This window comes from Sus scrofa, chromosome 12, assembly GCF_000003025.6.
Source record: "Sus scrofa isolate TJ Tabasco breed Duroc chromosome 12, Sscrofa11.1, whole genome shotgun sequence".
In the NCBI taxonomy this organism is placed as follows: Eukaryota; Metazoa; Chordata; class Mammalia; order Artiodactyla; family Suidae; genus Sus; species Sus scrofa.
This window is the reverse complement of record NC_010454.4, coordinates 4,384,186-4,406,797: the sequence shown is the minus strand read 5'-3', so window position 1 is coordinate 4,406,797 and position 22,612 is coordinate 4,384,186. Positions and strand designations below refer to the sequence as shown.

At 60.0% G+C, this 22,612-nt stretch overlaps 1 long non-coding RNA gene across 1 annotated transcript; it reads left to right on the top strand.

The window, feature by feature from the left end:
* Positions 1,118-18,763, top strand: LOC110255171. Its single transcript, XR_002336967.1, has 2 exons — positions 1,118-1,224; positions 16,803-18,763. It is a non-coding gene; the product is annotated as an uncharacterized LOC110255171 (long non-coding RNA).

Here is a 22,612-nt window from a genome sequence, read left to right as displayed (position 1 = left end):
GAAGAGGGTGTTTTGGTGATGATGTTTCTCCTGTGCGTTGTCTGGGTTATGGAGCAGAAGACAGCGCAGCCTCCTCGCTGAGAGTCTTCCTCCCCCGACTCCTTTCCTCATCCAGGGGCCTCGCTGCCCTCCGTATCTCTCCCCGCAGGTTCTGGGATTCCTCGCGCCTCCGGCTCGGCCACGCCCTTCCCTCTGCCAGGAACAGCCCGCCGCCTCATCACCTAGGTTGCCGGGCAAATTCCTCCTCGTTCTTTAAAACCTTGTTTTGGACCCGCCTTAGTAAAACTCTGACTACCTTCTCTACAAAATCGTCACTTCTCCCTCTGAACATTAAAAGAAAAAGGTTTTATTATGGAATATTTCTTTAGGGATACGAAAACAGAAAGAATGCTTCTGTACAATTTTTGCAGGGGAACGCACTCTGCTCGCTACCGGTACTACTGGACGTAAAGACGCGGCTCCTTGTATCCGCTCTCCTGCAACCAGGCCCCGAGCCGCGCGCGGGGATGTTTCTCAGATGGAACAGCAGTTAGCATCTGGTTCTACGCCCCCATTTCCCAGGTCATCGAGGAGTCAGTGCAGCCTGCGCTCTCGATTGCGCTGCAGAGAAGTTGCGGGGCAGATAGGGTACCTCGCCTGCTCTGCCCTGGTCCACCAAGCCTGCCTCGGGCTTCCGACCCCCGTCTGTGCCCAGGCGCTCCGCCAGGCCCAGCGGCCGCTCCCTGCGCTCCTCCTCCCGCTGCCACCTGACGCGGCTCCGCCCCGCCCGGACTCCGGACTGGAAAGTGGCGACGACGCCCGGGAAGGAACCATTCGCGCCAGGGGGGTGTGGCGGCTGGCGACGGTCGCCACCTTGGCGACCCCCAGCCTGGGACAGCCTGCGTCGGGGCGGCAGCGCTGGGGCCGCAGAGACGCCCCCGGCTGAAGGGGACGAGGGCAGTACCAGGCGCGGGGCTGCCCCTCCGGGCCGGGCGTCGGGATGCGGCGCCCGCAGGGCTCGGCCAGGTGTGCGGTCGTGCGGGGCGGGGCTCGGCGCGCACCTCCACGGGGCGGGGCCTGGGCGGGGCCTGGGCGGGCCCGGCCCCGCCCCTCCCCCTGCCCCCGCCCCACCCCTCCCCCTCCGGGCCCGGGATTAGCGACCTGGGAGCCCGCGTCCCGCGGCCTCGCCGCCACACTTTCCCGGGAGCGGCGGCCACGGCGGCACCATGAGGAAGTCGTACTCAGGTGGGCGCCGCGCCCGGAGCGGGGAGGGGTCGGTGTCGCCGGGCGAGCCCTTCTCGCCCGAGCAGAGGCGGTCGCGGGTGGCCGAGCGGGTCCTCGAGGCGGGGACCCCGCGGGGCGCCGGGCTCCCAGGGCGGGCTTTGATGTGTGGCGCGTTCGCGCCGACCAGTTGACGCAGCTCCATCCCCGATCAGGATCACAGGGTCCTGAGGCGCTGCGTCCCTCCGGCAAACTTGGCTTTTTCTTTTGCTCCAAGTCGCCGCTCCAAGTCTTCGGGCCCGCGCGCCGGTCGGAGACCACTGGTGCCGGGGGAAGTCTGGGCGCTCGAACCCTCTGACCCCTGCATGGTTCGGCCCCGAATCTGACCGTGGCCGAGGGTCTCCTGCCTCTGTCTGTCGGCCACTGTCTCACTCAGGTGTCCGGAGCGGCCACCGTGGAGACGGCTGCCCTGGGCTGTGCAGCCCTCCTGCTCCACCTCCTTGCCGCCGGCACCTTCTCCGGAATTGCTGGCTTCCATGCGCCGAGGGTCGGGGGAGTTTCGGGAGCGTGTGCGTGTGTAGGTGTGGGTGAGAGCGGTCAGGGCGAGGATTTCCCTGGGATCAGCCCCCGGGACTGGTGGTCCAGGTCGCAGCATTCTTTCTTCAGGTGAACTCCTACCCAGTGGAGCACAGGAAGGTTCCCAAATGGGACACCCAGGCTTGGCAGCTCAGGCTCATGCTTTGGGTGTCAGGATGCCGTGGGTGTGCTGGCACCCAAACTCCGCTAGAGGCCTGGCCTTGAGCAGGTGGAGGGAGCCTGACCAGCTCTGGTCATGCACTCGGGATCCTCTCTAAGCGGTTTCCTCTTGGCTAGTCTGAAGTTCCATTTCACCGGTGGGTAGACTGAGGCCAAAACTTGGAAGGACAGGTTAAGGGTAATCGGGTCTGCATTCTTTTTTCTTCTGTCTCTTTCTCTCTTTTTGTTTCTTTGTGATCTTCCCCCAAAGGGTCTAGGCAGGACTCTCTGTCTTCCTCAGTCATCGAATAGTAAACGGCCTCTCTTCTGCTAACCCCGCAAAATTCCTCCTTGTGTTCCTCCCCTTAATCTATTTGGACATGAAGTGTTCTGCCAAGGACTCATGAATTAATTTTTCTTGATAAGAGGACAGAATCATGGTACTTCGTTGGACCTGAATAGGTCATTTGGGCCATCCCCCTGCTTTGGGGCCATTTTCCAGTCCCCTGTTTTCCGCATTCAGAAACCAAAACAAGTTATCAAGACTAACTCTTGTCTCAAAGAGGGTTTCTCAGAACTTTCCCTAAAATAGCCTTCTGGGTCAGTGGCTTAGATTAGAATTTCAACCTTCGCTCCCTGTGGCAAAGAGCATGCCCCTTAGACACCCTGAACACAGCTCCGTCTCAGGATTGTGGGCACGTGGATGTGGAGGTCGTGGTGGGGGAGGAGGGGTTTTCCAGGTGGCATATACTTGGGGCTTGGCGCGCGGCCTCCCTCCCTCCCCAACATGCTCCAAATGCTTGAGATGGTTGTGGGCATTGCTGCTGTGCGGCCCTTGCCCTGGGAGCTGCGGCTCAGTATGGCTTAGGGACACCAGTTGGCTCCTGTCCTTGGCTCCCCGAATTTTGTCTACTGCTGGTAGGTCTGACGGTGGGGATGATCGGGGTCCCCCCAGGTCATAGGTCCTTGGCCTTTTCCTGGGGGACTTTGAGACCCTCCTACGGAGATGCCAGAGGGCCTCCGAGGCCACCTGTGATGTCTTCTCCTCAACACCTGCTGCCTCCCCCCAGACAAAGGAAAAGGAAAGAAAAATGAAGGTTTTCAAAATAGGTGGGAGTAGAATTAGGTGGGCGTAGAATTTATGGGTGAGTAGGAACCACCGCCTCTGCGGTGTTTACCTGAAGGGGTGGGGCCCTAGAGGATGGGCCTGGGAGGGCTTGGACTTCTTCCAGCTGGTTCTCCTGGCAGTGGTCCAGGGGAGCTGGGTCGCTGTGTTGCACTTGCGTGGGGGGTCAGACTGGAGGGGCTGGGCCATGTGCAGGGTGGGCCCTTGGCCCCCTTCTGAGGGGTTCCCTTCTCTTGGTGCCCCCACCCCTCTTCTGAGAAAGGGAAGGTGCTTTGTAGCAGTCAGACTGGCTCCTGTGTAGCATCAATGCCCAGAAATTAAGGAAAGCAGCAAAGTCTGAAAAAAATCCCCAGTGTCACGAATGCAAGGACAACCAACCAGGAAGCTTTTATTTTTCCCCTTGAGTGGGATTGTTGCTTCTGGACCCATTTATGGGCTCAGAAATAAATGGCATGATTATACTGTTCTCCGCAGAGCTAGCTCGAGAACTGCAGAGTCTCGAAAAGGGGGAAATTTTAAAAATGTGTCTCGGAGGATCCCGAGTGCCTTAGAGAAACATTCCCTGGACGTACATTACATGTCGGGCCTGTACGGCCAGGGCTCCGAGGGTACAAAGTCGTGGTCCTTGCTTGCTGGCCTGCAGTATCACTGGGGAGACAGGGTGCACGGGGGACCCTGGCTGGTTATCACACCCTGCTCCCCACCTGGTCAGTGCAGGCTCCAAGTGCTTCTGGGTGAATGCCCAGGCGGGAGCTTTCAGGGGGAGCTGAGATGGACCTCGCCTTGAAGGAGCAGCTTTGAGCAGGTGGAGAAGAAAATGAGTCCTTCTAGGTGGGGAAGAAGGCGAACGCCCAAGGGGGCTGCAAGATACCAGGTGGGTGCATGGGGCGGGCTCTGTCTGGCAGCTCAGGTTCCGCTCCAGGCTCTCCCGGGATGCACCCTACCACCACGCCAACGGGGCAGGCTGGCACCATGGTTCCTGGAACCCATGGGCTCCTGGAACCAAATCATAGGCTGGCACCTCCTTACTGTGGGGCAAAGCAACTCGTTTGTTAAACAGGGACCTTTTTGCTAATTTGCTGTGGAGATGACATGAGTTTGTGCATAAAAGGCTTGGAAGTGCCTGCTCTGTCTTCATAATCCTTATCAACAGTAGGAAGGATGAGGGGGCTGTGGCCTTTGTCAGGATTCCCCGGGGGGTTCTGGCACCCTCCCTACGCCTCCACTTTGGAGGCCAGGCTTTTACTGGGCCCCTTGGCATCAGAGCAGGCTGCTGCCAGAACCTCTCTGGTGTCCTGAATTTGGGGCTTCTGGCTGCACACTGGATCACATGGCGTCTGCTTTTCAGTCGCCCTGGGCCCCTGGGAATTCTCAGGGGTGCGGGCACTTAGCTGAGGCCCGGGAGCCACAGAAGTGGGGAATAAATCCAGCCCCGGCTGACGCCTGAGGCTAATCCAACATCATACATCAGCTGTAGTTCAAGTGACGAAAAATCAGTCCTGGGTGCACCTGGCAATTACTCTGAGATTCTTGGTGGCTTTCAGGAGGTCCCCCACGGGGTACCTGGCCTACCAAAGGTTAAAAAGCTCCTGTGTAGCGACGAGGCAGGCAGGGCGGAGGCCGCACCGGAGGAAGCAGGTTAGAGATTAGAGCGTGCCCTTGCCCACGCCCAGGCTCCGGGAAGGAGAGAGCACTGCACTAGCTAGCCCCAGGGGAGGGCGGGGAGGGAGGGTGCGAAGGCCGGTCCCTTCCCGCCCCTCCGCCCCCTCCTGCGCCTGTCCCCACCCCCAGTGGCTGTCGTGCCTCCGGCAGAGAGAAGGAGCCACCTCACCTTGCACAGTCAGGGCTCCCTTGGCCTCGTGCCCAGGGTCATGGACCCTGGTGGACCTTGAGCCCCCCGACCCCGAGGGCCCTGTCCTGGGGGAGCTGGTGGAGCCTGAGTCCTGGGGCCCGTCCCCTTCCTGGCCTGTTGCAGAGGAGGGAGGCCAGCTTGGGCCCCAGGGACTCACCTGCCTGCCTCCAGCGTGCCCCAGACCACAGCGCCTGCCCATCAGTGTCGCCGTGGCCTGTGTGGAGGGATGCTGGGAGCAGAGTGCCTGTGCACCTGGCTACCCTCTGAGTCTGAGGTGGCCAGCTGTCTTTCTGAATACCACCCCCGCTTCCCCCCCCCCCCCCCGCTTCCCCTCCTCCCCCCCCCCCCCCCCGCACGCCCGCCTGTGACCAGTTCAAAGTTCAAGCCAGGACGGTGCAGAAGGGAGCTGGGATGGCTGCTCAGGAGCAGTGGTCTAGACTTGATGTCCAGGTGGAAGGGCAGGCTGGCTGTGTGCCCAAAGCTCCCAGGTGGGTCTCACCCGAGGGCCAGGGACCCGGAGAGCGGGAAATGGGCACTGCCCATCCTCCACTCGGCCTCCTGGGCGCCCTCCTCTGAGACTCCCGCCTATCCCGGGCCGGCGTGGGGGGACCTGGGGGTGGGACCTTGTTTCTGCACGCTCGGGCTCGGCAGTTTGCTTACGATGTACTTGATAAGCAGGCTTCAGCACACTCCAGCGCAGGGACCAGCCCGGGGCGCTGAGCGCAAGTTCCTGGGTGGATCCAGCTGGGCAGGCTTTCGGGGAAGGGGGCTGGAGAGAGGCCGGGGCCTGGGCGGGTGAGCTCTTGGGTGGGGAGGGAGGTGACAGGCTGGGCTCCCGCACCACCTCTTACTTTGGACACCCCAGTTCTGGGTGTTGCTGGGGGATTCGTGGGGAACGGGTGGGTGCCGGTGGCCGGGAACCAGCCCAGATCACAGCCCCCCACCCCTCCAGGAGGGACCTTGGTCAGAGTCCTAATGGCAGCTGCCAGAGGTTGCATGGTGCAGAAGCTCTGACCAAGGGAGTCTGTCCTGGTGAGCACAGGGCCCTGGGGTCGGGGTTCTGCAGTCAGCCTGGGACCGTGGGGCACTGAGCTCTGATGGGAGAGCTGAAGGGTCCCCGAGGAGGGTGGGTGGGTCACCCCTGCCCCTTCCCTGTTGGGTCAGCTGTAACTGGCCCCAGGAACTCAGCCTGGAGGCCAAGTGCCCATGGTTTTGCTGCAGCAGCCGCGCTGAGCTGAGGGTGGCAGTCTCCCCAGGGTCTCTGGGCTATTTTGAGTCTCCCTGTAGGTTCAGTCATTCATTGGAGAGGTGTCTGCCGGGCGCCACTGAGGGCATCCTTCTTGCCCCCTGGTGGCTGTCAGCCCCGCGCTGGAAGGGCGGCCTGGCCCCGAGTCTCCTGGTTGAGCGCGGCACTCTGCTCCAGCCCAGTTTCTCTCTGCCTTATCTCCCTGTGCCCGCCCGGGCCCAGGTCCATTTGCAGCGCGCGTGGCCGGTGGGGGGAGGCGGCTCCAGGCGTCCTGCTGTCAGTGGCCTCTTGGATGCTCTGCAACAACTGAGCTTTGTTCCGGGCCTAATCTGACCTGGTTCTACAAAGCGTGACTGCTGGGAGCCTGCAGGCATCTGGGACGGAAAAGGGGCGGCCACGGAGAGGGTAAGGTGATCCCAGGTCACCCAGTGGCCCTCAGACCCAGGCCTTCTGCCCTCAGTGTCTTCTTCTGGGTGAGGCTGGCTTTGTGCTGGGGGAGAGGAACCCTGAATGGCAGCCCGGGCCTGCCTGCGTGGGCCCCAGCTTCCCAAGGGGCCTGGGAAGTGCTGGGGGAGGCCCGCGGAGGGCCAGCTCATCCCCAGGCCCAGGGTTTCAGAGGTGGGGCTGGGGTCGGAGCCTTCCTCTCTCGTGAGGGATGGGCGCCATCGCCCTCTTCCTGGCCCTGGAGTGGCCTCCATCCTCCCAGGACTCTTACGGCGTGAGCGGTGGAGCCTCAGCTGTGGCTGGGCCCCTCTGAACACCGCCCCCCGCCGCCAAGGCTGTACCTGAGAACCAGGGAGCTGGCCACAGCCACCGTAGAAGTCCCCAAGAGCCATGCCTGGGCCCCTCGTCCCCGCTGGGCCAGGCATGTTGGGGCAGCAGCGACTGCCCGCCTGAGCCGGGCATCATGCCCCGTGAGTACGGTTACCAGAAAGGGCTGGGCAGCGGTGAGCTGGCAGGCAGCCTCGGGCTTGTCCTCCAGATCCATCTGATCCGCGTCCTGGGGCTTCCACAGCCTTCGCACGGACGGCGCCTCCTATTTCCACCAGGGTCGGGCCCCAGAGGTAGAATAATGCTCCTGAAACCCAAGCTGCTTGTAAGTGGGTTAAATCCAAGCCCTGTCACCTTCCAGCCTGAGGACTGGGCTGATCAACCTGGAGGGAGGTGGGAGTGGTTTGCGAAGCTCACAAGTGAATACGTGACTTTGCCTCCGTAGACACGGGGCCCAAGGTGTGTGTCCTGGGATGGGTGTTGGGTTGTGTGCAGAGGTGACCTAGTGTAGACACCACGGGGATGCCAGGTGGTGGACTAGCAGCCAAAGGCACCCAGTAGCAGCATCGCGGGGCTGGAGAGGAGGTGGTGGCTCTCTAGCCCAAGTTAGGGTCCAAGGGCGAGGCTGACCCTCCGCTCTGGCGGCCCTGCCCTCTTGGGAGCTGGAACGGACACTTTAGCTGCTAGGCCTGGGCTGCGCTTTCTAAAGGAAACCTTTCGAAAATACCCCGTGTATATCTGGTCTTTCTCTTTTGCCTTTTTGTCGTCTTTAGAGTCCCCTGTGTTCATCACTTGCTACCAAGCAGTGTGAACAGGAAATTCGAGGGACAAACCCTCCCGTCCTGTCGGCTCCAGCCAGGCTTTTTTGTTCCCCACCGTACTTGTTGCCACATGCACAGGTCGTATCATCTGATTTCATTATCAAAGGTCCGTGATGTTTTTCCACCGAGTTGCACGGTCCCTACGTGAAAAGAGCGTTTTTAATTCTGCTCTTTCCACGTGACGTCAGATCCCCAGCGTGGATTTGCCTGATTACAGCCCGAGTGGCTCTTCTGGTGGTTCCCGAATTTGCTAGCCATCCTCACCCCAGAGCCGCTCCCCGGGCTGCTGACGTGGGTGCTTGTCCTTGGTGGGGTGCTCCCACGGCCCTGAATCCAGGTGCTGAATCCAGGTGCTTCGCTGCAGGTGGTACAGTAGCCGTGCTTATAGCTGGCCCGACACTGGAGGGTGTTACAGGCAATTCATTGAATAAGTTACTGCCCACAGTGACTCCCTTTCCCAGCATTCCTGGGATGGCCCCAAAAACCAAAGAAGTGTGTGTGTGGGTTCTGGGTTTTTTGTTTTGTTTGTTTTGTTTTGTTTTGTTTTTGCTTTTTAGGGCTGTACCCGCAGCATTTGGAGGTTCCCAGGCCAGGGGTCTAATCGGAGCTGTAGCTGCCGGCCTACACCACAGCCACAGCCACGCCAGACCCGATTGGTGTCGTGACCCACACCTCAGTTCACGGAGCGAGGCCAGGGATCGATCTCGCGTCCTTACAGATACTAGTCGGGTTCGTTACCACTGAGCTCCAATCGAATGTCTCAATACAGCATTTTTTATGAAGAGAAAATTGCCATTTGCCCTGATTATCAGCCTGCTTAGACCCACCAAGAAGTCCTGGGTTTCCTTGTTTAAAAGATCAGCCCCGCTGCCTCCGGTCCGTGACACTGCTCCCGGGCCAGTGTGGACCGAGGAGGGCTCCGCCCAGCCTCCCTCTCTCGTCATCTCTTCTCTGGTCCTTAGGGGATGCACCTGTACCCTGGGGGGTGTCCTTTGCTTCCCTGAGCTATAGCCTGAATGCCCTCGTCTTAGAATGGGCCACCTGCCCCAGGTGGCCAGCCATCTGCCCCGGCCATCAGTCATTCTGCTGCCTGGCTACAGAGGTTTCTTCTGGAACCCCCAGGCCCCCCAGGCCAGTCAGCAGTCCTGCCCATCTGGCCAACCCTCCATCATCTTCCTAGTTAATCAAAATTCAGTTTTTATTTTTGTTAGGATGCATGAAAAATTGTGACTTGACTTAGAGTTTGTGGTACTGCTGCAATTTCCCACAAGAATTCTAATAAATTCCATTTTAGAAAAGGAATCCCACCCAGAAAAAAAAAATAGCTAAGTGTGGGGGCATCCATTACCGCACGTGATGTGTTGGTGCATTTCTATTTGACCAGAGATACTTTCTGTTCTTTTTTTTTTTTTTTTCTTTCTAGGGTTGCACCTGCAGCACATGGAAGTTCCCGGGCTAGGAGTCAAATCGCAGCTGCAGCTTCTGGCGGACGCCACAGCCACAGCAACACAGGATCTGAACTGCATTTGCGACCTACACCACAGCTCATAGCAACACTGGATCCCTAACCTACTGAGCAGACCAGGGATCGAACCCACATCCTCACGGACACTGTGTCGGGTTCCTAACCCTCGGGAAACTCCAATACGTTCTGTTTTGAGCTGACGTGGAGAATTGAATTCTCTGCTTGCGACCTTACACCTGGTGATTGGAATACCTTCCCATAGACTGGCCTCTGGCTCCGTATGTTTCATGTCTTGCCCCCCCGCCCCCGCCCACGCTTTCCAGCACCAGGCAGTGCAGGACATGCTTGTGTCTTGTCCCTTTGGGTTCTGCGCAGGCGACAGATTTGGGAAAGCAGGTGGCAGCAGCACTCCTGGACTTGCCCGTGGGGACGGGCAGGCAGTCACCTAACCGCGCATGCAAATGACTGTGAACCACGCAAATATAACCCAACTAGCGCCCAACGAAGTGTCTTTGCCATTCGGCGGCTCCTTAGCAGGAGCCCCCAGATGCCAGCAGCTCCTCTGCTGACACCTTAACACAGGAGAATGGGTGATGGGCAGGAACTCAGAGTAGGAAGAAGCAGCAGGCTTAGCGGATGGGGGCGGGGAATAGTTTCCACTTGGGGGAGCTTCCTGGTGGTCTGGTGTTTAGGATTTGGCGCTTTCATTTCTGCGGCCCGGGTTCAACCCCTCGTCTGGGCACTGAGATCCCACTTCTAGCTGCGGCATGTCTTGGCAAAAAAAAAATTCTGTTTTGCAAATTTTACAGAGACGTTGGCCGGTGGGAACACGGTCCTTCTCAGAGCCTCGGAAGGGAGGCACTTGAGCTGAGGGCCCTGGGGCTTGAGGGTCCTTAGCTTTGCGGAAACAACTAGAGGGCAGCCTCGGGGAGCTCCTGCTGAGCCCCATCAGAGGGTCAGAGGGTAGAAGGTGTGTCATGGGAGTCAGGGACCAGGGTCACCTGATGGGAGGCTGGGCAAAGGTGGACCTGCCCGGGAGGAGCTGCAGCCGCGGAACAGACAGAATCTGCCGCTGGAGAAACCTTCCCAGGCGGGGAAGCTGGGGGGAGACCTGCCTGGTCCTTCTCCCTGGCTCCCACCTTCCAGCCTCCTCCTAGTGGCCGAGTCCAGCCCCAGGGCTGCAGACCCCGACCCGAGAGACTCCGCCTGCAGAGGTCGCCTCTTCCGCCAGTGAAAGGAGACCCTGGGGTGGGGGGCAAGGAGTGGAGGGTACACTTATGCTTAGGACTACTTGTTGTTTATCTGAAATTCAGATTTAACTGCGTCATGTATTTTATATGGCAATGTCTTTTTAGGGCCACACATGCAGCACAAGGAAGTTCCCAGGCTGGGGGTCCAATCTGAGCTACAGCTGCCAGCCTACGCCACAGCCACAGCAACACGGGATTTGAGCTGCATCTGCGACCTACACCACCGCTCGTGGCAAGGCTGCATCCTTAACCCTCTGAAGGACGCCAGCGGTCGAACCTGCATCCTCATGGTCAGATTCGTTAACCACTGAGCCACGACGGAAACTCCTGACAATGTCTTTTATGTGAATGGGCCCTGAGTCCCGATGCCCAACTGGTGAACCGTCCAGGGCGGGGCTCTGTGGGTCCGTGGGCCGCACGGGTGTCACGTGATGGACTGGGCCTCAGGGATGCTGCCTAGTGTGGGTGGAGCCGAGCAGAGCCCCCTGCGCGCTGAGCCAAGCTGCCCCTCCTGTGAGCCAGACACCAGTGCTGGCTGCTCACCGGGCTGGGAGTGCCACTAAGAGGGCGGTCAGCTCACTCTTGGTCACCGATGTGTCCCCAGCTCCTCAAACAGTGCCTGAGGCAGAGGAGATGCTCCATGGTGTTTTCATGAGTCTGCATCATGGAGATGCAGAAACAGGCTCCGAAAGACTAAAAACTTGCCCAGATGCGTGTTTTTAGATGCAGTGAGAGCTGGTGGTGGATTCTCGCCCTGGCCTCGCTCACTCACAGACCTCACTCTCCCCGTGATGGGGCACTGCCTGCGGCCTGCAGCTGCACCCACCCTCACCCTCAGCGTCGGAGGCCAGAGCCCCCTTCGGGTTGGTGCTTTGTTGCGGGGCGGGCTGGGGGCTGGGAGCACCCCCTGCACTGGACAGAATGGCAGGACGGGAGTCAGAGAAGGGACCAGAGCCCCTGGCTTCATGGCCCCAAGCTTTGCTGAAAATGGAGCTTTCAGCAGTGTTTAGCTGAGCATGTCCACAGACAGAAGGGTTCCTAACCTGGCCGGTGAATGAATAATTGACCCAGCTGCGGGGCCCGGAAGGCAGAGCAAACCTGCCCTGAGCACCTGTTCAGGGCACACCTGTTCAGGGGACACCTGAGCGCAGCAGTGAAGCCCAAGGGCACAAGGTGGGAGAAGAGGAAGGGGGCTTATCTCCGTATCTCAGGTTCCTCTCTAGATAAGCCTGGAATGTGCCTTCCCTCCCAGGTGAAACCCTGACTTTGATCCAGCCCTTCACAGCTTTTGTGAGCAAAGGAGCTGGGGGCGGGGCGGGGGCCCGCACTGGGGTCCTGGGGCTGCCGGAGAGGAGAGGCAAGTTTCTGGCCAACGTCCCGGGACCCTGTCCTTTCCTGAGAGACTCTCCTGAGTTTTAAGAAATGCATGAAGACTTGATTCTTTTCTGTAGAGAAGCTCTTGTCATGACTGAAATGGGTGCAGGCGTTTGCACAGCGCCGATGCCGGCGAGGCTCCCTCCTGAGAAAATGGTGCCTCTCTGGCTGGGAAGGACTGTCCAGCCCATTCGCTGTTGGCACAAGAGCAGAAGGGAGTGGGGGGGAGTGGGGGGGCGCAGGGCTGTGTCACCCTCCCGTGCAGACAGCCTGATTCCTGCTCTGCCCCCACCCCCCGCCCTTGGGATAGATGTCTGGGCTGTGTGGGACCCCAGGGGTTGGGCACAGCCACCCTGACCGTGGTGGGACAGTGACGCTGCAACTCCAACAGGAGAAGGGGATGGTACTTGCTCTTCCTGTCAACGATGGAATAACAATCTCCTGACTGCGGAGTCTGTGCAGAGGCTCAGAGCCTCTCTGACCTTGTCTTGTACCACCTTCCATCATAAAAATTTGGTTGAAAGGAAGGAGGTCTCCCTTGTGACTGCCCTTCTGGCTCCTGCTCAGGGTCCCCAAGTTCTCTGCACAGGGGACACCCATGAGACAGGCATCCAGACCCTTAGACGTGGGGGCATCCCCGGCCTGCCAGGCTGCTGTGCCTGGTGGAGCTCCGCCCGGCTGGTCTGTGGTGAAGGGGCAGGGAGGGTGCCAGGCTCTTTACCTGGAGGTGGGCTCTGCCATGAGGCTGCGCAGGGGGCTCCCTGCCCCGAATGCTGGTTCTATGAAGAAATGTTCCCCAGGCATCCGGGCTCTCCCCCCACCCCCGGATCGTCGCCGTTCTCTCTCCAGGACCGGGGGGCCCATCTCCGTGTCTGGCCGTCTTCGTTCCTGTCGGCAGTGCTGCACTGCCGCTCTCTTCGGGCCGCCGGCCGCCCGCGCATCCCCGCTTGGCGCCTTTGCCTGTCTCTTGCCTCCTCTCCTCTGAAAGTCCCGAGGCCCCGGTGTGTGAGACCTGGCTGGTGTGTGGGGGCCTGTCGGGGATCATTTGCGACATGGCCTTTGCCCTGGTCTGGGCCAGCACGGACACCAGGTGGGAGTTTCTGGCGGCCCCAAGTGTCGGGGGGACACCAGGATTCGGCGTCTGCCCCCTCATCCTGACTGTTCTCTCTGGATGGAGAAAACTTCCCACCTTCCTCCGATGAGCGGTCCGGCTGGAAGCCCAGAGGGTTTTCAACTTCCCTCCACTGGGAGGGAGTCGCGTAGAACTTGGGGTAGCAGCGTCCCGGCTGGAATGTGCGCGGAGCCGCGGTTATAACTGACGTTTTGTTTAAAGGCATCAGCACAGGGCAGCCAAGCTTTGTCAGCTTCCCACTGTAGATCCCTGGGTCCAGGCTGCATCCAATACGACAGTAATAACAGCAGTAGCAGCAGTAATAATAACTTGTGCTCGTGGAGACTAATATGCTAATAATGATAATATCTACTGTTTACTTGGTGCCAGGCACTGTGCTGAGTGCCCACAACGTGTGACCTCATTTAATCTAAGTCCCAGAGATGGAGTCCCCATTCTGCAGACGGGGACACTGAGACCTGGAAAGGAAGGTCACTGCCCTCGGCCCGCCGCGCGCGCCTGCCGGGGTCTGGATCCCAGCCTCGTGCGTCTGACTGCAGGCTTTCCTGCCTCCCTGGCCTCTGAGAACGCGAATAATTCAGTCTGGGTTGATGGCCGAACTCAAATTGTCTCCTCTCTTTCCTGGGATGTTTTATTTTAAAATCACACATAGATAACTCAGTTCTCAGCTGGAAGGACCGAGCCCACTAGAAGTCCACCTCTCCGCTGATCTCAGATGCAGGCCTGAGCAGTTAGGTCCGGGCAACTGAACTTGAGCTGCTCATGGCCTCGGGGCGTTTCCCGCAGCCGCGGGAGGGGTGGTCCTGGGCAGGGCGCTTGTCGAGGTGCGGGAACCCCGGCGGCCGCTCCCTTTCTTTATTAAGGGAGCGGGCCTGGCATCTTCTTGTGCCAGGGGCTGCCTGGCACTAGCTGTGCATTTGGGGAAATCTGAAAAATAGTGTGCATAAAATAAAACTCGGCCCGAGAAACCTGAGACTGCAGCTCTTTTCCTCGTGCCCGTGTCTCCACCGCCACCCGGTTTGGTTCTTGGGGATCAGACACCTGGGTTTGGGGTTTAACCTGAATGGACCGTCTTCATTTTTATCTTGGTCTGGAAGCCAGAGGCGGGGGCGGGGTGGGCGTCCAGCTGCCCCCCCGGGTGGCATGGCCGGAAGTGGCTCGGTCCCCAAGAATGTGGTGCCTGTTCCTCCTCGCGGTATGGTTTCCATGTTGGGGAGTCATTGGGTTTATGGGCTCGGCTCCCTCCCCGACGCCACTTTCAGCCCAGACAGCTGACCTCTGAGTAGCTCACCATGTGTCTGTTCGGGGGAGGAGGACAGATGGTGACAGTTCTCCCGTGTCACCAAACGCAGTGCAGCTCCCGATTAGGCATGTCGGCGGAGGTTCCCGCCGTCGTGGTATTGAGGCAAGCTGGGCTGGAGCTGGGGCCAAGCTGCCCACCTTCACTCCTGTGCCCTCCCAGCAGCCTGGGGAGCAGCACCTGTGCCCACCCCCTCCTCCCAGCCCCAGGCAGCCCGGCTGCTCTCCTGGTCTAAGGGGCTGTCAGCGCTGGGAGCCAGCAGTGGGCCCCTCCTGCGACCCCGCAGGTCTGAGGCTGTGCTCCAGCCAGCCTGTCCGGCAGGGTCGGCCTGGAATCAGCATTCTGGTTGGACTTACGAGGAAGGGTGGAGCTTCCATCACCCAGCGTGAGAGTCTTCCATGTCCATTGGGCGCCAAGGGAAGGATGCTCTCGCCTCTGCTGTGCGAGGCTGGGGATTGGTCAGAATCCGTCAGAGCAGCAGAGCCCACCGGAGAGACAGGGAGAGAATGAACTGGCTCCTGTAGTTACGGAGCCTGAGAAATCCCACCACCAGCCGTCTGCACGCTGGCCCCCAGGGAAGACAGGGGTGCTCCAGTCGAAGCCTGGGGCCTGGGAACCAGGGCAGCTGATGGTCGGCCCTGGAGCAGGAGACCGGCGCTCAACCCGGCGATGGGGCAGAGAGAGAGCTCTCCTATCCTCTGCCTTTTGCACTGCTCAGGCCTCAGGGGGTTGGAAGGCGCCCACCCACACTGGGGAGGTGGTTTGCTTTACCGAACCCACCGATCAGATGCTCACCTTCCCGGAAACACCCTCCCAGACACAGTCTGAGATAGTGTTTAGCCGAATATCTGGGCACCCGGTGATCCAGTTCAGTTGACACATACAGTCAACCATCACTGTCACCATCGTGGCTGGGGTGGGGCTGGGGACTTGGTGGGAGATTCCATCCACCTCTGCAGGGCTTCCGGGCCTCACACCCTCATCTGTGAAATGGGGGTGGCGGCACCTGCTTCTTGGGGTTGTCATCTCGAGTGAGGGGGAGAAGGGGCAAAAGCTCATGGTTGTTATGGAGCCTGGGCATCGGAAGGGTTACGAGAGCCCAGTGTCCACCTGGCCCTCCTGAGGGTCAGCTTGGTCCCCCACCCCCGTCCCGCCCCCGTCTCCTCGATGCCCCACCAGCCACTCCAGGCCCCGGTGCTCACCTCCCATCAGAACCGCGTGCCGCATACCCCCTGGCAGCTTGTTAACATGGGTGTGAATTCAACTAAAATTGGGGCCACCTCCCAGAGGCCAAGGCTAAGTGGCAGGTATCCGTTGATAAATACCAGGCCCTGAAGGACAGACCTCGCCCGTCTTGTGGTCGCTGTTGAGTCACCCTGCAGACGTGGCGTGTGCGTGCGTGCGTGCGTCCTGGGGGAGCTGGGCAGGAGGACCAGGTCTGCAGGCTGCCCTGCTCGGGGCCCTGGAACCTTTCGAAACAAAGTGGACCGCATTCACTGCTGCTTGGTCATAGTTTAGGAATGGGTTTGTGGAGTGAATGCACAAGCAAGGAGATGTTACAGGAGCCTCGCTGGGGGGACGGCAGGGGAGGAGCCGGCGCCTCTGACCCCAGCACCCTGGGCGCACATCAGATGATAGAGGCTGCAGGCAGGTGGCGGGGTCCCGCCCGCACCCTTCCTGTGCTGCAGGCTCTTTACCAGCTTCTCCAGGGAAGGCCTCCGCTAGGCCAGCAGCCGTGTCCCTGGTTACCCAGGCGGCAGAGCCCGGAGCACTGTGACCTGGCAGCGCCAGGACGGCCGCCTGCCGCTCCCATGGTGCGCCTCCTGGAAACCTCTCGAGTCTGCTCAGCTTAGCACCTCAGTAGATCTGCTGCAGTTGAGACTTGCCTGCCCCGAGTCTCCCCAGGGATCGAGCGCTGGGCTGCGGGTGTGTGCGGGAGGCATGAGGCCGTGTTAATCCGGGGCTCTGTTCTTGCTCCCTCCTGGGGGGACGGGGAGAGAAGAGCTTGTCCTCCACCCTCCCCAGTCTGGCCGGGCTCCCCCGGCCTACAGACCCGGGGGCAGGGAAACCCCGATTCCAGGACAGCCAGACGTGGGTCATCCTCGGGCTGGCCCGCGCCCTCCCTGTGTCAGCGCCTCTCCATCCCACAGACCCTCCTGGAGCCTGGCATGGAGGAGCCAAGCCTGGGTTTTGGAGTTTGATGAACTTGCTTTATTCTGGGCTCAACCCCTCAGAGCTGTGTGACCTCGGGCTGGTGCCTCGACCTCCCCGAGACTTGGCGCTCTTTTCTGCAAAATGGGTGGCAAGCGTTAGGTGGGAAACGTGTGTAGAGGGTTGGACCCGGTGCCTGGCCAGCAGCCAGATGGTGGCCGTTCCTGCAGGTGTTCCCTGGGAGGACGAGGGCCCCTGGCCCCGCAAGGGACAGGTTTCTGGCTCTGCAGCCCTGGCAGGAGCAGTGGTGAGGTTGTGCCCAGTATTATCCTTCCCCCGCTGGCCTTGCGTGACCTTTGCCTTCCGCCCCTGTCTTTAGGAGTCACGCGGACCTCCAGCGGCCGTCTCCGGAAGCTTGGTGACCCGACTGGCCCAGGTAAGTGGCTGGTTCAGCCTTGGCCCCCTTCGTCTGTGTGGGGCGGGAGGGACTGCCCACTGGCTCAGAAGCGACTCTCCAGGCGCAGGCCGGCCTGGGCAGGTGGGGTGGAGGGGCCCCGGGTTCGGCCTCTCCACCTCGGGGCCCCGGGCCCAGTCTGCCGCTTCTCCTGGCCCGGTGTGTCCGGCCTCCCAGACCTGACCCCAGGGGGGCCATCCCCAGAGCCTACCTTGTGTCTTGTTGTCACATGCAGTGGCCAAGCACAGGGGCTGGAGGATGTTGGCGCCCAGAGGGGGAAGGAGCTGCATCCCCCAGGCAATGACAGCAGTGCGTTGACGACAGGCTGGGGGCAGACCCTGGGCAGGACGGGCAGCGGGACGTGGTGGTGACATAGTGGCTGTTCTAGAAGGGGGTGCCCACCCGGAGCCCACACCCCACCTGCTAGACCAGCTTTGTCCAGGAAAACGTACTGTGTCAGTGGAAGCGTTCGTATCTGCCCCATCCAGGCGGGTCGCCCCCCGCCGCAGGTGACTGTTGAGCTCCTGAAGGGACATCGTTAAGTTTATTTTGTTCATTGACTTGCGTAGAGTTATTTATTTTTTGTGAATTTCTACTTAATATCTACACATGGCTGGTGGCTGTGAAATTGGTTCCAGACCATGCAGGGTCTCCAGGACCCCAGAATTTTGTACCCAGATGTTTCCAGGCCTCCTTCCCAGATGTCTCTGTTCCCCGGCAGTGGCCCCTGCCAGTGGGCTGGGCATCCCTAGGCAGCTCTTTGTGGGGAGTGGGGGAGGGTGGGGGTGACGGGAGGTGACGTGTGATGGCCAGGCTGGACGTCCACATGAGAGGGGAGGAGGCCCCTGCGGTGCTGGCCGGGCCCGAGGCCTCGGGGCGGTGGGTGATTCACGGTGGTTGAGGGGGAGCCCCGCCCCCTGCAGACCAGCCTGCACCGACCGCAGGGCTGCCCGGCTGCTGCTGGGCTCCTGCCGCTTTTCTTGGGGCCCCTCGTCCCTGCAGCTGTCTGCCTGTCCCTCTCGCCCCCTGGGCTGGGGCGAGGGGCCCTCAGCATGATGGGCAGGGAGGGCCTGCGCCCTGGGAGTGAGGTCTCCGTGCGCGGGCGCCTTGGGCCGCGTGGACACAGCCTCTGCTGGCCTTTGCCTCCCTGTGCTCAGAGGGCCAGTTCTGTGCCATCAGCACTTGGCGGCTGGGACCACGGATCCCCTTGGAAGCCTAAGGCATAATTTGCCCGAGCCCAGAGCTGCAAGCCGAGATGTGGGTTTCGCTGGGGCCCGCCTGCTGATACGCGAACTCCTCGCTCTGGGGAACTCTGCGGGCGCCAGCTCAGACACCCTTTCCTCCTCTTCCTGGCGCCTGAATGGAATCCCTGCCTCCCAGAGGTAGGACCTTGGTCCAGCCCCTCTGACCTCACAGAATCCCCTTCGGAGCCTCTGTCCATCCCCCAGCCCGCAGCCTGTCCTCTGTCACCCGCTCTGCCTCATCTCCCACGTCTGCGACCCTGCGCCCGGGTCTCCTCCCCAGAGGACAGAGGCCCACGTCGTGGTGCTTCCTCCTTTATTTCAGGTTTTCTCGAGGCTGCGGCTGGGACGGGGCCCCCAGAGAGAGAATTGCATGTATCTGCTGGCGTCCCCTGCAGAACCCAGATCGTAGCTTGCAGCTTCTGGCATGAGCCGGTCTGTCAGCTCAGACCACACCCACGGTCAGCCCTTTGAGCTGAGCTCAGTCACTTTCCTGTCTTCTTAAACCTCCCCCCCTCAAAAAAACCCCACGAAAACAGATTCCCTGGTGGCCTAGCAGTTAAGGATTTGGCGTCGTCACTGATGTGGCACAGGTTCTATCTCTAGCCTGGAAATTTCCGCATTCTACGTGTGCAGCCAAAAAAAGAAAAAAAAAAAAAGATATATAGGGGTTCCCCTGTGGTGGAACGGGATCGGTGGCGTTTTGGGAGTGCTGGGATGGAGGTCTGAACCCCGGCTGGGTTGCTGTAGCTGTGGCTTAGGTCGAGACTGATCTCTGGCATGGGAATTCCATATGCCACGGGGCTGCCAAAAAAGAAAACAAAAAGATATATAAAAAAAGTAAAGAATAGGCAGTTCCCATCGTGGCTCAGCAGAAACGAATCCACCTAGGAACCATGAGGTTGCAGGTTCGATCCCTGGCCTCGCTCAGTGGGTGAAGGATCCGGCGTTGTCGTGAGCTGTGGTGTAGGTCGAAGGTGTGGCTTGGATCCTGAGTTGCTGTGGCTGTGGTGTAGGCCAGTGGCTATAGCTCCGATTCGACCCCTAGCCTGGGAACCTCCATGTGCCACTAGTGCGGCCCTAAAAAGACGAAAGACAAAAGACAAAAAAAAAAAAAGTAAAGAATAAACCATCTGGGGTTCCCATTGTGGCACAGCAAAAACGAATCCGACTAGGAACCATGAGGTTGTGGGTTCAATCCCTGGCCTCGCTCAGTGGGTTAAGGATCCAGCATTGTCATGAGATGTGGTGTACGTTGCAGACTCGGCTCAAATCTGGCGTTGCTGTGGCTGTGGTGTAGGCTGGCATCTTTAGCTCCAATTCGACCCCTAGCCTGGGAACCTCCGTATGCCGCGCTGCAGCCCTAAAAAGCAAAAAAAGAATAAAATGTCTCTACACCTGCTATCCTGCTTAAGAAATAAGGTGTTTCAGGGAGTTTCCTGGTGGTCTAGTGGTTAGAACTTTGGTGACTGGGTTCAATCCCTGCTCCCCCACATCAAGCCGCTGCTCGCTGTGGCCAAAAAAAAAAAAAAAAAGAAGAAGAAGAAAAAGGTGTTACAGGTGTAGCCCAAGGGCCTGGGTGACCCTGTTCCCGCCAAGGTGAGCACCGGCTGAATTTAGACCTGTTCGCTGCTGGGCATGTCTATGCCATGTGCTGTGTGTCTGCAGACAACACACCGTCTGCGGCTGGCCACCAGCAGCATCGCGTCGTGTGACCCAGGGGAGTCTGCTGCTTCCCTTTGCTTTTTGATGAGTCAGGAGAACTTTGAAGTTTATCCCCGGGGACCCCCGGGGCTTAGTTCATTTATTTCGATGGCGGGCGAGCGGGCGGGGGTTCCTCCGCGTGGGGAGGCAGAGTTTTCTACGCCTCGGCCTGTCGCCGGAGGTCGGTGAAAGGTTTCCTGTGCACGTGTGTGCTCCCTGGGCAGAGGGGCTGGGCTGTGGGGGTGCTCGGCCATCCCAGGTGGCCTTCCGGTTAGTGCTCCCACACCCACCCACTTTCTGGGCGGCCGCCTCCGGACCAGCCTCCCGCCGACCTTCGCCCGGGTTCCCACGGCGCTCACGGCATCCCCCCATCCGGCTGCTTTTCTCCTTCCTCACCTGCCTGCTGCCCAGCCCAGCCTGGCTGTCCCCTGGCCGGGATCCCCGGGGCCTTCTCCGCTGCCCTGACATCCGATGTGTGGCCAGGTCCTGGTTTTCCGCCTTCAGATGCTCTGGGGGTGGTGCTCGTCCCCAGCGCCCCCGTCCCTTCTGTAGTGGGTTCCGTAGGGCTTCCTGCGCCCCCCCATTCATACTCACGCAGAACCTCAGAAAGCGCCTTTATTTGGAAGTAGGGCTTTTACAGGTTAGTTAGGGGCCTCGAGTGTGGTCATACTGGAGTTAGGGTGGGCCGTCAGTCTGGTGGCTGGGGGCCTTACGAGAAGCAGGAGTTCCCATTGTGGCGCAGCAGAAATGAACCTGACTCGTATCCAAGAGGACCGGGGTTCAATCCCTGGCCTTGCTCTGTGGGTTAAGGATCCCGTGTTGCCATGAGCTGCAGTGTAGGTTGCAGACGTGGTTCGGATCCCGTGTTGCTGTGGCCGTAGTATAGGCTGGTGCCTGCAGCTCTGATTCGACACCTGGTCTGGGAACTTCCACATGCTGCAGGTGCAGCCCTAAAAAAAGCAAAAGAAAGAAAGAAGAGAAACAGACATGTAAAGATGGAGGGAGAAACTGGAGTGTGGTAGCCACAAGCCACAGGGCCCCGGTGCCTCCGGAAACTGGAAGAGGCAGGGCAGGATTTTTCCCAGAGCCTCTGGAGGGACCCCGGCCCTGCTGACACCTTGATTTTGGACTTGTGCCTCTGGAACTGTGAGAAAATCCCTTTCTGTTATTGTAAGGCACCGATTTGTGGGGATGTGTCACAGCAGTAGTAGGAAACCAGTGCCCCTTCCTGCGGGGACCGTGGTGGTTCCCCCACGCCACGCGCTCCCCAAGCGCTGCTGTCTGGGCTGTGTCCCTGCCCTGCGTGGTCCCGGCTGGTTTCCCTGTGGCCCCCTCCCACCCACCCCCTTCTGTCCCGGCTCACACACCCCTTCCTTAGGGCAGGAGCCCTGCTCCAGGCCTGGCTGCCCCCCCCCCCAGTGAGATTTCAGCCCAGTGTCCTGTCCCTCAGCTGCACTCACTGTCTAACTGCCATCGTTCCCCGTGGACAGTAAGTGCCGGGGCTGGGGTGAGTCCCCCTCATGGCTGGCCATGTCTCACCCTGTCGCCGAGGGAGGAAGGGAGGGAGGGAGGGAGTGTCCTTCATGGGGGAACTGGCCCAGGAAGAGGCCGCCAGAGTCTTGGTCGCCATGCACCCGGCACCTGGGCCCCCACGGGCACCCCAGCTGGTGCCGACCCCCCCACCTTCATTTCTCTCCCACCTCAGCCTTACCGTCCACAAGGCACTCAGATGAGAAGTCTCAGTGTCGCCCTTGACCTCTGCCCCCCAGCACCTCCAGGTCACTAGGCTGCCGAGATCTTGTCCAGTCGCCCTCCCCCCACGTGGCCCATGGAGGGAACGCCCATGTCCTCAGCCCCCGTGTCTCGCTCCTGCCCTCCCTTCCCGCCAGAGGCGCCTTCCTGTCCGGTCGGCATTCCAAGGTCTTTGGTAGGTTCCACCTGGCTGCGGCCATGGGTTCTTTAAACCAGATCTGGTCGTGGTCCTCCGACGTAAAGAACCCCGGCCTCTCTTCTCCCCCGAGGATGTTCTGTCAACGCAGTGCCACCCGGCCCCCGTTCCCCTGTCCCTGCACGGGTGGGTCGCGGCTCTGGAAGCCATGCTCGGTCCAGAGAAATCTGACCCAGCCTGTCAATCCCCTTAGCAGGTGGGCATTCGGGTTTTCTGCATCCTCCCCACCGGCAGGGCTGGGTGCTCTCATGGCACATGGCGGGCAGCCGGCAAACTTGTCAAACGTGATAGAAGCTTGGGGGCGTTGGTCAAAAAACAAGTTTAAAATAGAAACATCAGTTTTCTGTTGCCTTGACTTAGAAGTAGTTTTTCTCTTTGTTTGCCATCGGGGGTGCAATTTATGGAGAATGCTGGAGTTCCCGTTGCGGCTCAATGGTAAGGAACCCGACTAGTATCCATGAGGACGCAGGTTTGATCCCTGGCTTCGCTCAGTGGGTTAAGGATCTGGCATTGCCATGAGCTGTGGTGTGGGTCGCAGATGCAGCTCGGATCTGGCGTGGCTGTGGCTGTGGCCGGCAGCTGCAGCTCCGATTAGACCCCTAGCCTGGGAGCTTCCCTATGTTGCAGGTGCGGCCCTGAAAAGAAAAGAAAATTAAGAAAAAAAAAAAAAAAGAGAGAGAGAGAGAGAGAAAGCAAGAAAGAAGGCCATGTTTCCAAGGAGGCAGAGGTGGAGGACAGGCAAACCTGGCCCACAGGGCAGCCGGGAGGCACAGCGGCTATTGACAGTTCAATTATTTCTTTAACGCAAATTGAAAACTCCGGTTCCGGGCAGCACGGGAACA